Consider the following 16,627-nt stretch of genomic DNA (forward strand, 5'->3'; position numbering starts at 1 on the left):
TTAATTTTACATTATATCCAAAAAGGAGATTAAACTATAGATTTCTCTTTTGTGTACTCTATCAGGTTCTGGTATCACAGTCATTTATTTTAAAACCAGCCTTTCAGCTTATATAAAACACAAGGATCACTGAGAAAAAGCCTGGAGGGCAACCACCTGAAAAGGCCTTAATGCACACACACACACACACAAACTCACAACACTTTAGTTTTTCTAACTACTTTTGTGAAAATTTCCAAACCATCCTCTTTATACCTTCTTTCTGACATGAATGCATAAGTTATTCCAAGTATTATGGATATTGCTTTTCTTTCTAATGAATGCAGGAACTTTTCTTTCAGTGGCAAAACAGAGGCAGATGTTCCATGAAAGCTTTTATTCTCACAAAATGACCTCTCCCACTCTACCTTCCCAACCCATACTTAAACCAGAACATTTAAAACCTCCTATTTCGGAAAATGAGGGAAGGGCTAGGGAATTGCTCCAAGCCTTTATTTCTGTCTCTAGGTCAGCTGGCCTGATCTTCTCATTGTTATTTACTTTCACCACTCTATTCCTGCTGTTGCATTTTGGTTTTACATTTTTCCTTCAAATAAATGTCTTTTCTCATCTTTGCTTCCTTCATCCCACTCCCTACTCTTCCAATTTAAATTCTTTTCCTCCTTAATCTGACTAATCCAGCCCATTCTACATACCACAGACTTGCTCTCATTGACTACTGTACTGCACTCAGTGTTTGGCTGCACATTCTGGCCCTAATCTCAAATTGTTTCAAGAATGCTAGTTTTCTTTCTTAGGCTTTGCGTTTATCTCCTTGAGGGCAGGGTCCTTATCTTAAAATTCTGCTGTGCATTTTATTGTTTTAGTGCTGTAAGTAATCACACTCAGCTCACATTTGCAAGGCATATTCGACTGAATACATCCATCACAGCTATTCATTTAGTAAATGAGATAATGAAAACGCAAGTACTCGCCAAAGGTAAATCATTATTATTAATTCCCTCATTCATCATACATGTACAGCAGCCTCAGGGGCTAAGGAGCCTAAAGCTTGCAGCTCTTATTTTGCTTCAGATCTCTCCATTTTGGAACCAGCCAAGAAGTTCAGATTCATCTAGGGCTTAACACAGGGGGGTCCAAGAATAATTTTAACCTTCAGGTCCCGCTGTACCAGGTTTACCTTATACTTCTGAGAGTAAACCCAAACGTTTGAAACTCAAATGATGAGATATCCTTTGCTCATGAATTCAGTACGACTTCCTGGTTAAATTGTGGGCACCCAAATTTTTTAGCTTTCAGGAGGGTCACAGCTGCTAGGACATACTTTTACCAAGCTGTAATATGTAGTTCTATAGAAAAATGGATGTCTTTATTTTATTGCATTATGCCAAACTTTTTACTTCATTTTTTTTAACTTTAGGATTATCCGAACTTCAGAAGGAAAATAACAAGATTTTACATATTTTATTTTTATTTTTTTTCCAAAAAGATGAGAATGGGAGTTTCCTTGAAGGCATCTGGGGTTGACCAAGTGTTCCATAGCATCTCTGAAGATCACTTTACAACTGTGGGAAAACTCACCGGGCTGTTTTCGTCGACCTCGCCATTTCCAAGTTGCAATATTGCTGCAGGGAACTGGCACAGCCCCGCTCTTTCTCGCATTCTTCTCCTCACCCTTTCAAAACCCCAATCCGCCCGGTGAGAATATGGAAACAAGGCTGGAGACAAGGGAAGTCAAAGTGGGGGGGGAGGGGTTTATTTAGAATCGCAGAGGAAGAGCAGGGCATTTTTCCATTCTCACTCGCGTTCCCCAGGGCCATAAAGTTCTGTTTCCGAAGTGGGAAGTGTGGGGGCGGTCGGCGGCATTTTCAACTTGGTCTGAAATTAGGAGTCCACCCCGGAGGAGCTAGTAACTTTTCCTGCGGGGCCATCAACTTGAGCTTCTGGCAAGCCAGAAGTTCGCGAAAAGCCAGACCTAAGGCACCGGTTGTCATAGGAACCTGGGCGCCGGTCTCCCCGGCGACCTCGTCTCTAGGGAGGGGGCGGGGCTGAGGAGCCGTCGGGCCAATGAGGTCGAGGGGACGGCGGGGTCGGAGATCCGCGGGGCTCCAGAAGTCCGAAGAGGGTTGATTGACAGGGACTGGGGCGGAGCCGGGCGAGCGCCAGAGGTGGAGCCCGAGAGGAGCCGGGAGCTCCGGCAGCCGCGGCGCGGCGAGGGTGACACACCGGGATTACCGCCCCGAGAGACCGTCGTGGCGGGCGAGCAGCGCTCCTCGGCTTCCCGGTCTGCCTCAGGCGTATCTCGGCAGCGCTCGGAGCCGGCGGCCGGAGTTGAGCGGCCCCGCTCCGGAGGGTTTGGGGAAGCCCTTGGAGGCGCACAGGGCAGCCGAGGGTGCGCTCTCGCTCCAGGGTCTGGCGGTCGGCCGGGGTCGCCGCCGGACAGCGTTTCGGAGGCGTGGAGGAGGAGGAGATGCTGCTTCTCTTCTCCCTCTCCTCAGGCTCCTTCTCCAGCTTCTTCGGCCCACGCCCGCAGCCTCTTGGGGGAGAGGAGGTGGTGGCTCTCGGCGCCCGCGGCGGCTGCCCGCGGCCCGCCTGGACGCCGCGTCCCCGCTGCCCTTGCCCCGCGCGCCAGTAGCCGGACCGGGTCTCGGGACGAGCGGGTAAGGACGTGCGCTGTCCTGGGCGCTGGGCTGGAGGGGCGCAAAGTGCCAAACAAAGTGTGCCGCGCTCTCTACTCCTTCCTCTCTCTGGTTTTGTTTTTTTTTGGCTTCAGCCTCTCAAAATCAACCTCTCTATGGCCCTGGTGGAAGGAACTTTTCTTTGGTGGTGTGTTAGGGTGGGGGTGGGGTGGCGGGGTGGGTAGGAAGGATGAGATGCTGTCTGATTGTGAATTAGGTAGATCCGCCTTCTCGGCGGAGGAAAGTCGGATCCTTAGGAATTAAACCCCAGAGGGGATGAGTACAGAGATTGTGGGGCAATCGAGAGTGACCTTACCCGCATCGTGCTACTCCAGCTCTGTGCGTGCTGTGGAAGGGCTCCCGGAGTCTGTTTCTCATTTCTGTAAATGATTGTGGACATGGTGTGGTTAGAGGCCGCCCAGAAGAATGTGTATATGTGAGGGTTCGAAGAAGAGGGGGTGGGGTGGTGGGGAACAGAGTGCAGAGGGACGGACACTGCCTGATGCAAGCTCTTTTATTGCTCTTCTCCGCGTTCTGGAGTTAACCACCCCTCTCCCCGCCCCCGCCTTTGCTCATTGCAAGATGCTGTAGTACGGAAAGCGGGGAAGCTAAAGTTTGGTAGAGGCAAGAAAGTTTTCACGAAGTTTAATTTCCCTGTATTGTTAAGTATATTGGAGAAGGATGAACTGGGAGAAATATTACCACTAAAATAGATTTACAGCAATACAGTTTTCGTTGGCCTTACCCAGAGATGATAGACTCCTCTACGCACTGGGGCAGCTCATCTGTTCGACAGCCTGTGTCATTTTCGTTTAATTGCATCTTTGAAACAACAAACGCGGTGACTTCATAGGGAGCTTCCTGGAGCTGAGTTTACCTCTCAGAAAATGGGGCAATCGGGTTTGTTTTCAAGGCGGGGACCTAAACAAAATGTAGGACACCTGATCTGTGGGTTGACTGGCGCGCAGGTAACTAATTAAAATGATTTTAAAATTTAGATCTACAGAGGTTACTAAAGGATTGGGGGGACGGGAGGAGGAAAGAAGTTGTTGTGTTTTGAAACAACCCTTGGTATTTTCCCAAATTCTTGATGATTGGGTTGGCAGGATCAACGTGAAAACTTGCTTCATGCTCATTGCTCGCTTGTGTTGTGCTATGATACAGATTATTTTTTGTGTTGTTATCATCAGCATCAGTAAGTTCTTGTATGTATTGATTCAGTAAATTCGTACAGAAGCCAATGGTCTGCTTTACGGTCCAGTTTTAGGTTTAGTTTACCTTTTTCATAATAACTTTGTGTTCTAACTTTGATGTTCTAGCGGCTTTGTGGGAGTATGTGTGGGGGAGATGGCAGAATGGAAGCAGGAATTAAATAGAAAAAACCATCTAGGTTAGTTATTAAGAAAAGGAACTAATTTGTAGTGTGTTTCACTTTTACAAGAACTTATTTTTTAGCTCTTATGTAGTTTGTCTTGGATTAACATTTGTTCCACCAAAACTTGTACTTGCATGAGAAGCCCACTTATTTTTAGGAAAGTGATTACCAGCATTTTAAAATATTTATAGATAGCTTTCCATGTCACAAGTAACACACACAAACCATAAAAACCAGTGTCAATTGCAAGGATGGACTTAGATACTATGATGGGATCAAAAGTTTTAAAACCTACACTATTTTTTCTGGAGGCATGCCTCAAATGAAAAGTGAATGTGAAAATTAGCTAATCAGTTGTTTTTAGTAAATGATAGATAATCAGTCTTGAATGGAATTTATGTTTTGTTTTGTTTTGTTTTGTTTTTTTAAATTAAGATGAACAGGTCAAATCCTTGCTTTATTCTACTTTAGTAGGTCAAGGATGGGATGAGGAACATTGTAACTTCTTCCGTATCAGTTGAGTATGTATTTTTTCAGCTCATCTTATTGCCCAGGCCAGACTTCCTTGCGAAGGGATTACTGGGGATAAGCCCCTGCTGCTGCTTCCTTTTTATTATTTTTGGACAAGAGTTTATAATTTTCAAATAAACTACAAAACACTTTTGTGGTGCAACTAAATTGTAATTAATACCAATTGAGATCGAAAGGAAACACTGTTATACCTCAAGCCTGTGCATCTAGGAGTTAACTCCTGTCAACATTTTCTTATTTTGGAATATGCTTTGGAAGAAGTCTGTGCCATGAATTAGAAGAGTGAGTTGAAGGTTTTCTCCTGTCAGGCCTCTGATGTAACCAAGTGTGACTCATTTGAGTTGATGTCTCTTTGCAAGGCTGGGGCCTGAAAAAGGAGAAAGGATATCTGGTCTCAGGACTGAAGAGTTAGTGCTGATGGGGAAGGGTGAGGGTCTCTTGCGCTCTTTCCCATTTTTTCCACTGACAGCTTTTCTTAATTTGAAACTTAAGAACAACCCAGGAACTGCATTTAAAAAGCTTTTAATGAGCAAATTATTATAGAACATTAAATGGTCAAAGTTAAATTAAAAGTTACATAGTGTAAATTTGTTTGTTGTTGCTCAGGAAATCCCATGACAGACTCACTTGTAGGTACCTCACATCAAAACTGTGGTCTGTAATTAACAGACTTAAAGGAGGAGCTTAAAGGTGGGGGGGGGGATGGGGGAAGGGGTGGTTAGGGAGTTTGGGATGGACATGTACACGTGCTATATTTAAAATGGACAACCAACATGGTTCTACTGTGTAACACAGGGAATTCTGCTCAATGTTGTGTGGCAGCCTGGATAGGTGGGGACTTTGGGAGAGAATGGATACATGTATTTGTATGGCTGAGTCCCTTTGCTTTCCACCTGAAACTGCCACAACATTGTTAATTGGCTGTGCTCCAATACAAAATAAAAAGTTAAACGAAAAAAAAAAAAATGGTCTGTAAACTGCTCTATGAGGAAGAGTTACAGTAATCCTGTGGGTCTAGGGGGCAAAATGAAAACCCCTGTCTTATTCCTGTTCAGTGTCAGGCCCTGTGACTACGCAGCCTGTATGAAGGCTGGATGGCAGTAGCTAATAGCTTGTAAGGCAGTACGAGACCAGTTGTTTAACTTCTTAAGGCAGAAGGACAGCAACTCCTGTATGGTCTAGTGCAGAGGCTGGTGGAGAGTTGAACCACAGATGCACATGTTTTTTTCCCCAGGGTTTGCTTAGGAAATACAGGAACTGGTCTAAGCACCTGTTTAAGGATGTTTGCCTTAGCCTGTGCTCCACCACTGAATCCTGCTTTTTCTTTATTTTTCTTTCTTTGATTCCAGTATGTGACTTTATTGAAACAGACTTCCTCAGAGAGAATTCTGCTGTAGTGTAAAGAATGTGGACTTTACCGTTCGAGACACGTGTCCAAATCCTTAGGAACATCTTTATCTTTATTTTCCATATCTGTAATTTAATAATACCTACCTCTCATAGTATTTTGAGAATGAAATTAATAATATATATAAAGGTGGCAAGTACAAACTGACAGTAGTTTATTTCCTCCTTTTTTAATCTCTTTTACATATTTGAAAACATTCATTAATAGCAAAACTTATGATGGTACACCCAAATTGTTCCTGAATGTTTAGAACATGTAACTCACCGTAGTCCTCAGGGTGAGCTTGAATCTGGGTTGCTGAAAGGCCCTCTTGGCTACCAGCAAATAAACATCTTTGGTTGTATACTGCATCTGTGCTTAATAAACAGTTTCTTATTTTCTTTCTAGTTTAGTGATTCTCTGGCTGCCTGATAGAATCACCGGGATGGCTTTTAAAAATCTTAATGCCCAGGACTCAATTCAGACCAATTAAACGAGAATCTTTGGGGTTAAGACCCAGACAGACATATTTTTGGAAGCTCCCTAAGAAATTACAATGTGGAGCCAACTTGTGAACCAATATTCTAGTCCTCTCTAGAAGGTTAGCATAGAAAATTCGATTCTCACGAATGTAGCACCAATATTGTTATATTATGTGCTTTCCTCTACATAAATCACAAGAATTTAAAGAAAATAAACTTGCACCTTCTGTGTCTATACCCATCTACAGGATTTTTACTATTTGAATCAGAATGTAAGGTATAAATACCTCCCACCTGTTCCTTAAAGCTGCGCATGTTGTTAAATTTAAATTAATTTAATTAGGTATCATTTAAAGTTCAGTTCCTTATTTCACTGAAGAATTTTTTAAACCATTTTATTGAAGTATAGTTGACTTACAATGTTGTCTTTAGTTTCTGCTGTATAGCAGAGTGACTCAGTTGTATATATATTTTCCATTTTTTTCCCATTATGGTTTTTCACGAATACAAAGTATCATTCCTTGTTGTTTATCCATCCTATAATAGTTTGCATCTGCTAATCCTAAACTCCCTCCCCTCACTAACCAAATTTTAAGGACTCAGTAGCTACTTTTGGCTCAGTAGCCGCTGTATTGAACAGCTCGGCTATGGAACATTTCTGTCATCACAGAAAGTTCTGTATTACCTAGAGATTTTAAAATTTATATTCCATTTTCTCCTTTGAAATGAGATGTATAGAGTCGTTTCTGTCAGATTTATAATTGAAAGTATATATAGTATTATTTTTGATAGTTTTTTAAGGAGAAATACCACATTTTTGATGCTTATATTTCGTCTTTCTTAGGTTTCTTGTGCCTAGTTGTGAGGTTTTCTTTCTCCAAGTTAACTGAGAGGAGGAACTTGAGTGTTGTTATGTTTGTCATTTATATCAGTATGCTCCGAATCTAAACAGATTCAGGAAACAGAGAAATTCATCAATTCAGCCTAAGAGCTGGAATTTGACTCAAGGTTTTTCTTTCTGGAGGAGGCTCTTTTTTTTTCTTTTGCAAATGAAGTCTGTTTGTTGTCATATGATATGACTGAATTTTCCAACAGAAAATCATCTTTAGTTTTAACATGAACATGCACCAGAGACTTTTTCTTCCCACAAGAAAGCATCCCCTTTAACAAAAACGAGGTTCCTAAGCAGTTTGAGATGTTTGAAAGCTAACACTACGTCATCAGTTTCAGTGGTATTTGTCACTTGTTAACTACTGAGGCGCAACTTAGAGGAAACTGCACTCGTAGTTCATCTCAGCTGCATACCGCGCCCCCCCAGCCCCCAACCATAAAAAATACCAAAAGTCAGTTTTTCTTATTGGCTTAGGGTTTTAGACACTTTTTCTAGAAAAATGTAATTTCTAAAATAAGCATTTAAACTATTAAGGGATTATTTATTTTAGGTCTTTGTGTAATCAAATACCTCTCTGGAATATATAGTGTGGAAGTGAAGAAATAATCAGTATTTTGACCCAGGAGTTTCCCTTATCATAATATTTTGAATGATAAATTTATTCCCTCAGAGTCTTTCATATTCTTGACTTTGAGGTATAATTTCATAGGATTATTTGAATGCAGTATTGATTAAAGTCATTTTTCACAGAGTCTATTTTGATTTTACTCTCATGGCTAGTTTCTAGAAGTGAAGGAATGAACTTCAGACAATGATTCAGGTGTAACGTATCAATTTTCTAGCTACTGTATGAAAATTTACAGAAGCTAAAATGTATCCTTGTAGCTGTACTTCATGAAAGCTGAAATAGATGTTTTATTAAAAAAAAACTGATCAGCTATACTTGAGTTAAAAAAAATAAAAACATTGTAGTTAAAAAACTGATAAAAAATTTAAAATATATAATAAATATAATTTAGGAGTGCTTGATTATCAAATGTAAACTGTCTAAAACTGTTCTGTGGTTATATACCATTCAATTGAGTTCAGTCAGAGCTTTGAAATTCTGGCAGTGCTTTGAGGTGTATAAAAATAATAAGTAGGATATGTTATTACTTAATACATGACAGTATTGCTATTTCAGTTATAATTCAAGTCAACTCATACTTCAGTGTTCATTGTTATATAATTCTTACAAAGAAATCTAGACTGTATTGTTTTCCATTATTAAAATTTAATGGAAATTTTCAGTTTTTAAATAAAAGAAAATATATTAATGTGATCACATATACTTGTGTAACTAAAGACAAAGCAGAGCTATATTTTTTAAAAAAATAATTCATCTAAATCTTTCTGTTTGTGCTTAAAGACTTTGTCTAAATTCAAAGGTATTTTAAGGCTGTATTGAGGTCCTGAGGTTTAACTTAAAAATAGATGAGATTGTTCCACCTAAAGGGATTTTAAAGAATCACTGTTGATGGACCAAGCCAGTTGAGTGTTTTCTAACAGCCACAGTGATGAATCTGGAGTAATAACCTTATTGTGATGACCTGCTCCCTTTTTAGTTGTTCTATATTCAGCAAGTATACATTGAGTACAGTAAGTGTACACGACATAAAGTTCAGTAAGTACCTCTGCCAGGCACTCTGCTAGCCACTGGTGATACACAGAGATCACATTTCCAAGGCAGCAGATAAGTGGAATAGTCTGTGCCCACATATATTTGATCATCTGAGATCACGGCAAGTAAACCAGCCTGTTGACAGGATATATTGACACAGAAGAGTTGTGAAGATAAAAATGATAATGTGAAAACCGTACAAACATCTGGGTACTGATTTGAATAGACATGAGTTGGTTTTAGCTGCAGTTGGGCGCGGTGTTGACCATTCCTCTTTGACTTAGAGAGAGTATAGCGCAGAATTTCGAGCACGGACGCTGGAGCCAAGCTGCCTGGAGTTTAGTTGCTGACTCTGATATACAGGCTCTATGGCCTTGTGCAAATTTTCGCTTTTTTTCCGTCTACAAAATAAGGATTATAGCTAAGCCTCTTTTATAGGTTTGTGGTAAGGATTAAATGATTAATTCATTGAAACATGTAAAGCAACAAAGCAGTACCTAATACATGTCGTTCAGTCACTAAGTCATGTCCGGCTCGCCACCCTCATGGCCTGCAGCGCAGCAGGCTCCATGGGGTTCTCAGCTAATGCATATGGGTATTTAATAAATATTAGATTATTATTTTTGATATACGTACATTTTACTTATAAGTGTTTTTTTTTAAACATTGGGTAAAGGTAATACATGAACTTAAATGTGTTTTTTTGTTTCAGCATTCATGGCCCTGCTTGTTCCTTGGGTTACGTGTTTCCGTTTCTTCCGCTCACTACTTGGACTTGATATATGTTACCTATGCCTAAGTTTCACACGCTTCGTGGAACTTGTGAAAATAAATGTCATTCTCTTCAAACTACTCTTTTTTTTGCCATGCCTTGTAGCTTGTGAGATCTTAGTTTCTTTACCAGGGATTGAACTTGGGCCGTGCAAGTGAAAGCACAGAGTCGTAATCATGGACCACCATGGAAGTCTGTAAACTACTCACTTTTAGAATCCTACATCTCCTGTTTTGGAGTTACTTTTTAGATCATGTGACATGTGGCATATGTCTTCTTTGAGAATGGATTTGATTCAGTTAAATAATACATTCATATTTTGGTAAGGTGAATGATTAAGGAGGATTTACTAATTTCAATTAAATTGGAAAATGATTATAAAGTAAATGGAGCAATTTTTTAAATGAGACTGTAAACATGATTAGAAGGGAGAGTCCCAGAAATGTCTCTGATAATACTGTGTTGTAGCCAAAGGTATCTATCCTCCCAAAGTGTCTATTTTGAAAGTTAACACTCTCAAGATATGTAAACTGTTCCGTCACGCAAACAGGGATATTGCTGCAGTCCGTGGAGTCACAAAGAGTTGGACACAACTTAGTGACTGAACGACATGTTGTTATGCTCTTAGGAGTAAGCATTTTGTAACATAACGTAAAATTCTTGAGTAAGTATTACTGGACATTTATCCTGTTACTGTGTGCACTTTTAGACCCTTTAATATTCTAATGTACCTTATGAATCTCCAAGATAATAACATATACAGTTATCCCTTACTATTCTCCAGGGGATAGATTCCAGGACCCATAGGAATATAAAAGCTGTGGCTAGTCAAGTCCCTTATGTGAAATGGCATAGTATTTGCATATTACCTAGGCAAATCCTCCCACATACTCTAAATCATCTCTAAATTACTTATCATATCTAATACAATGTAAGTACTGTGTAAATCATTGTAAATACTATATAAATCTTATGTGAATAGTTGCCAGCATGCAGCAAATTCAAATTTTGCTTTCTGGAACTTTCTGAAATGTTTTTCCCCCCAAATATTTTCCATCTGAGGTTGGTTGAATCTGTGGTTGTGGAACCTGTGGTTACAGATGGTCAACTGTTTATCATTTTCATTTCTTTGACAATTTAACTGCAGAATTTGTAATGCATCTCTTGTAACAGGGGAATTGATTTGGGAAATATTCTGTGTGCTTGCCCTATCCAAAACCACTGCAATGAATTGTTTTGCTTCTTCTAATTTGAAATTGCATTGGGTTGCTAGTACAGAACCCTGGCATAACAGGGCCTAAAGAAGATTGGGATTTTTTTTTTTTTCTGTAACATAAAATCTTGGCATAGTACTCCAGAGCTGCTGGATAACTGTTTCAAGAAATAGCAATGAACCCAGACATCTTCTTTTTCTTCTCTGCCTCCTTATAACATGGCTTTCGTCCTCACGATGCCCTCTTGGTGACAAAATGGCTGCTAGCATTCTATTAAAAATGTTGTCCTTCTAGTTAGACAAAATATGGAAGAAATGGAGAAAATAGCAAAAATAACAAAAGATGAGCGTGCCTGCCAGCTGAGTCAGATCTTTTCAAAAACTTTTCTTGAATTCCTTACCCAATGCTATACATCACAGGATGCTGGGAATTGTGTTTTGCTGGGCACTTGGCTGTCCCCAACCTGACAACTGAAGAGAGTAGATATTGGGGATTCAATTATTGTTTTCTTCAGATTTCCTGACACCTGATGTTCATTTGTTTCCAGCTTAATGGTATTTGGTTGTAGTAGGTATGGATAAATTATAGGTCCTATGCTAGGTTTGGGGGTGAATACCGGACTTGGTTTTACTGACTTATCACTTGATAGCTAACACATCTATTATGTTAATTAAAGTGCCTTGACCTAGAAAATAATTAAAAACTGGATTTACTGTCTATGGAAGCTAGTTCACAGAGATTGTTTAGTATTTTATACTTTGTGTGGTTTGATACTTAATTCCTTGTAATAAATATGAATCATTCACACAATTTTCATTATTTAACCTACCATTGAAATATTAAACTGAGTTACTGATAATCTTTAACAGGACAAAATTAATATATTTATGTTCATTCTCAAATGTTTAGCTTTTGTGAAAACTAAATCTAGGCTGTGTCATAATTTGCTGTTAACATTCAAACAAGTTTGGAAGCATAGTATAGTAGAAAGAGCACAGATTTTAAATTTAGGTAGTCCTTGGTATGTATTTTAGATCTTTTAGTAATTAGAGTCATTTTGGATAAGTGATTTATCTAATCTCTTTGATATATAAAATGGAAATAATATCTACCTCAGGAAGTTCCATGAGCTTTATTCCTGAGTCATTACATATATAAATTGGTTGGGCACAGCCCATTGATTCAGTTAATAAGAATTCTTTACCTTTCACCACACTTTTCATCTGTATATATTGGACAAAATAGCAAACTAGGAAATATGATTCATTATATGGAGAAAAAAGCATGGCTTATCTCTTTATCCATGCAGATTTTAGCCCCAGAAGTATGTTTTGATTAGGTCACTGACTATGCTTTGGTTATCAGATGTATTCCGAGTAAGATCTTTTTAGACATAGTAACTACACATTGGTCACTTTAAAGCTAAAATGATTGACATCTTAAGGGAAATAAAATGGGCAAACCTGCCATGTCCCCTTGAATATGTGAAAACTATGGAAACTGGTAGAAAAAATACCCACAGAATTATTTGACGATAGTTAAAATAGCAGCAATTTAAAATGTTTTACAAGTAATGTAAATTTTTGTTGTAATGGTCTTTTGTTTCTTAACTAAACTAATTATACAGCTGTAAAGCATTTGACTGACTACTCTGTTTGGAATTATTTTTGGTATATTGAGGAATGGGCTTCCCTAGTGGCTTAGTGGTAAATAATCTCCCTGCCAGTGCAGGAAACACAGGTTTGATCCCTGGATTAGGAAGAACCCCTGGAGAAGAAAGTGGCAACCCACTTCAGTATTCTTGCCTGGAAATTACCATGGACAGAGGAGCCTGGTGGGCTACAGTCTCAAAAGAGTCAGCCATGACTTAGCGACTTAAACAACAACAGCATTGAGAAATACTAAAAAAGGAAAGGAAAATGGCTCCTACCAAAAAAATTAAAATCTAGGTTAAAAAAAAAAAGCTAATAATAAAGATAGGAAACCATTATATTACAAAACAATCAATACAGTACAAGTTTTAAGAAAGTGTGGCTCAGTCAAAGGATTCACTTGGGTAGAGATTGATCTGTCTTGGAGACACTGTTATTATCCGGGAGCAAGCATGGTGTATCGTTTGTTGTTGTTAAGTTGCTAAGTCATGTCCGACTCTTGTGACCGCATGGACTGTAGCCCACCAGGCTCCTCTGTCCATGGAATTCTCCAGGCAAGAATACTGGAGTGAATTGCCATTTCCTCTTCCAAGGGATCTTCCTGACCGACTCACTAGATAATTTTAATAGTGAAAATCATTTGTAACTTTTAGTTTAAGGTTAGAAGTAATGATCTTATTAAGGTGCGATCATTAAGAATAGTTTATGACCCACTCTCCATTCCATTCTTAGTGCATTTAAAAATTGTCCTTTGGTTTGGTTGACAGCTGTGTTTACAGAGCCCCAAACTCTTGGTGACTGCTAACAAAGTTTCTTTTCTTCTCCTTTGAATTGACTCTTTCAGTAGGCTTGCATGCCTTGTATGTGGTGCTGTAGAAGGGAGATAAGAGAACTCCAAAATTTCTAAATTTTAGTTTACCATACAGTTTTAAAATTCATTTGCAATATAAATTGATTGACATTTGCTTTATTTGGAGAAGTGAAATTTATATTCTGGAGTTCTTTGAAACATAAAATCTCTATTCACCCTTTCCCTTAACTGTTTTCACAGCTTTTTTTTTTCCCCACTTAAGAATTTCATAGCATTCTCATGCAAACAGTTAGATGATCATACAATTTTTCACTCAGTGAAAAGTTTTGTTGCTCCACAAGCTTTAATTACAGTAGCAGGTAAAGTGTGTTTTATTAATTTTAGGTATCTTATTTTTCAGAGTAGGCAAAACATGCATATTGAACAAGATTGAAAAGTACAAACATTAAAAAGTCAGTCATCTTTCTAGTCCTGTCTCCAGGTCCCCTCTTGGGGTGCTTTGCTGTAACCTTCATTTTTAGTAATGTCATCAGAGCCAGGAGGAAACATTATATACCAAACTAATGGTTCAGTTTTCCTTAATGGGAAGCTTTATGTGTACCCTCTGAGTATGCTAAAAAGTTCTGTGCTTTTGAAAATAATTTATAGAAAGTCTTCCTTTTTTATATATTTAATGGTTCACTTTTATTTTTATTTTCTCCCTGCCCCCAATTACCTCATTAGTCAAACATGTCTCACATTTTTGACCTGTTCATCTCCATTCTTTTGTTACCAGTTAGAAATCTATTAGTAGTAAAAGCAAAGTTGAATGTTTTACCATTAATATACTGTTTTGTTTGTTAAGTTGGACATTTTCTTTTAACTGAGGTTGATAAATATTTGGTACAGCTGAAGTTGGATTGTTTTGCAGTTGAAGGGCAACTTAAATGTATTTTGGTTCTTTTATAGAGTATTGAGTTACAAAGAAACCCTAGTATATAGAAATGTTTGGTATATAGAAATTCACTTACTCTTCTGGTTTTCTTGGTTAATGCATGAAAACCGAAGACTATATATGGACCGTATATGGACTTTTACTTTATACTCGAAGTTCAAATTTATCACCTGCTTAGACTGCATTGGTAGAAAAAGTAAGAGCATACTTTTCTGATAACATTGTTATCGCTCTTTGTAATTACGCTGTCTTTCATGTGTACCTTTTGAAACATAGGCAAAAGATAGGGTAGATTGTAGTTTCTAAATGCAAGCTGTATCTGAATTATCTTATGAATTGGTTAAAATAAGCATTTTGGGATTTAAAACGTACTCCACATACAGCTTTCCTAAAATTGGTAGAAAATAAATATGCTTTTTATTGTATCTTTTTAGGAATCCTAACTTCCCCCTTTGAAAAAAAAAACATTTTCACCATGCTTTTATACATTTGTTTTATAAGTTAAAAAATATAAGTTAATTTGTTGGGATAATGTTATACATACCCTTCAGTAGGTATCACTAGCCTCCATACCTGTAGGGACAAGAAAGGTCAGAGATAGTTGAGGGGGAGAGGAAGACAGTAATGAATGATAGAACAAAAGGGCTCAGACTGTAGCTAACGTGGACATCTGCTCCCCACCTGGAGTCCTGCCCCATCTCCTTTTCTCCCAAGATTTTTATATGACATTTCTCTAATTTGTGAAATTTTCCAATTTATAAATACTGGCACAATTTCACACTGTGGAAAATACGGTCTGGGCCATTGCTGTCCAGGAGAAACCTAAGTCTGCAGGCCAAATAGAGCCCATGGGCCACGGTATGCCCCCTGTGCCCTAGATTCTTTTAACAACCTTACACTTGTATGAACTTGCCATATTTTGTTTTGACATTTATTAAGGGATAATAATGATAATGCTTCCAGCTGTCTGCCTTGATTAATATTTCACTTTAGCATATTAGTTATATAAACATTGGATTTTTGCGTAAGAAGACAGGAAAGAATAAGACTGTTTTCTAAAATGTGTCAAGGACAATGTGTAAATGTATCAGGGACTTGGTTCTATGATGTTTCTTAGAAAAATTTAGTTCTCAATCTCTTTCTTTCTCAAAGTCTGTCCTTCCTTTTGCCTGCCTGCACATCCAGTATCTTCGTGCTCTTCCCATGAATGTTCTTTTCATTTGCAAGAATTATGAAAGAAATCCTTCGTATAGAAACTCTGCAGAATGAAAATCATTCTCTGACTGACTTAAGCTGCACAAACTTCTAGACATTCTTCACTATAGCATTAAAATTCCATAGCCTTAGTACTATTTCTTTCAAATGTGCTTTTTAAACAGAAGAATGACTGCCTTTAAGGCAGGCAGTGAAAAGATTCACACAGAGGCAATCTAGGGGGGCAGGCTCGTAACCATGAAAGATTTGACCCCAAGCCATCAGGAGGGATGGTTGAACTGAGATGCCGTTTACAGTGGCTCAGTACAGAGAAACGAGCATAATAAAGCAGCAAGACTTCCGCTTCTAGCCAAGATGCAGTAACAGGGACAAGATTCTGTCCACACCAGCTAAAAAACGAAGAAAATGTTGGAGACAACTGTTTTTAAGCCACTGGATGTCAGGCAGTGAAAGACAATGATATCCATGACAGAGAGAACTAAGGTGAACCTTCGGATTGCTCAGGTTACTAACTTGAGAGAGTTTCTAGGCTGTGGTGCAGGGTGGGAAACCAGGTGGAAAATGGTGTACACCCTGAATTCAGCACTTATTGCTGAAAGTCTGGGGAAACTAAGGCAACCAGAGTTAACAGGACAGCGTAGTAAGGTGAGAACAGAGCAGAGAGAACCCCAGAAGGGTTCCTGCAGAGGGCCCTGCAGAGGGGCCTCTTTGAGTGCTCAGCTGAGTACTCTAAACACATGCATGTGAGGAAACTGACGGACTGTAGAGGAGCCACACAGAAGGAAGAAAAGGAGCAGTGCTTGTGGGTGCTGGCGGGGCTGGGAATAGTGCTTGTTCCCACAAACCAGACTGGAAGACCTCAGGGTTCATAGGGTGTTAGATAGGGTACACAGAAGAACGCACCCCACCAAACGAGCCCTAGACCTGCATTGCTCTGGGCCAGACTAACACATCTTAAAAGTTAGACCTGAAAGGATCAAATTTACAAGTTTTCAAGTAATTTAACTTCATCCCTAAGCAAGAC

General features: G+C 39.0%; 1 protein-coding gene across 8 annotated transcripts in view; it reads left to right on the plus strand.

Moving 5' to 3' along the window:
* The window catches only part of PTPN13 (protein tyrosine phosphatase, non-receptor type 13), a 219,810-nt gene continuing 205,360 nt past the window's right edge, over positions 2,178-16,627 (plus strand). For 7 of the 8 annotated variants that reach the window (XM_018049692.1, XM_018049694.1, XM_018049696.1 and 4 more), the window contains exon 1: positions 2,178-2,660. The gene's annotated coding sequence lies outside the window, so the exon portion shown is untranslated. The remainder of the gene's footprint in view (positions 2,661-16,627) is intronic. The other variant, XM_018049699.1, reaches the window with a different exon arrangement.

The sequence above is a fragment of the Capra hircus genome, chromosome 6 (assembly GCF_001704415.2).
Source record: "Capra hircus breed San Clemente chromosome 6, ASM170441v1, whole genome shotgun sequence".
NCBI lineage: Eukaryota > Metazoa > Chordata > Mammalia > Artiodactyla > Bovidae > Capra > Capra hircus.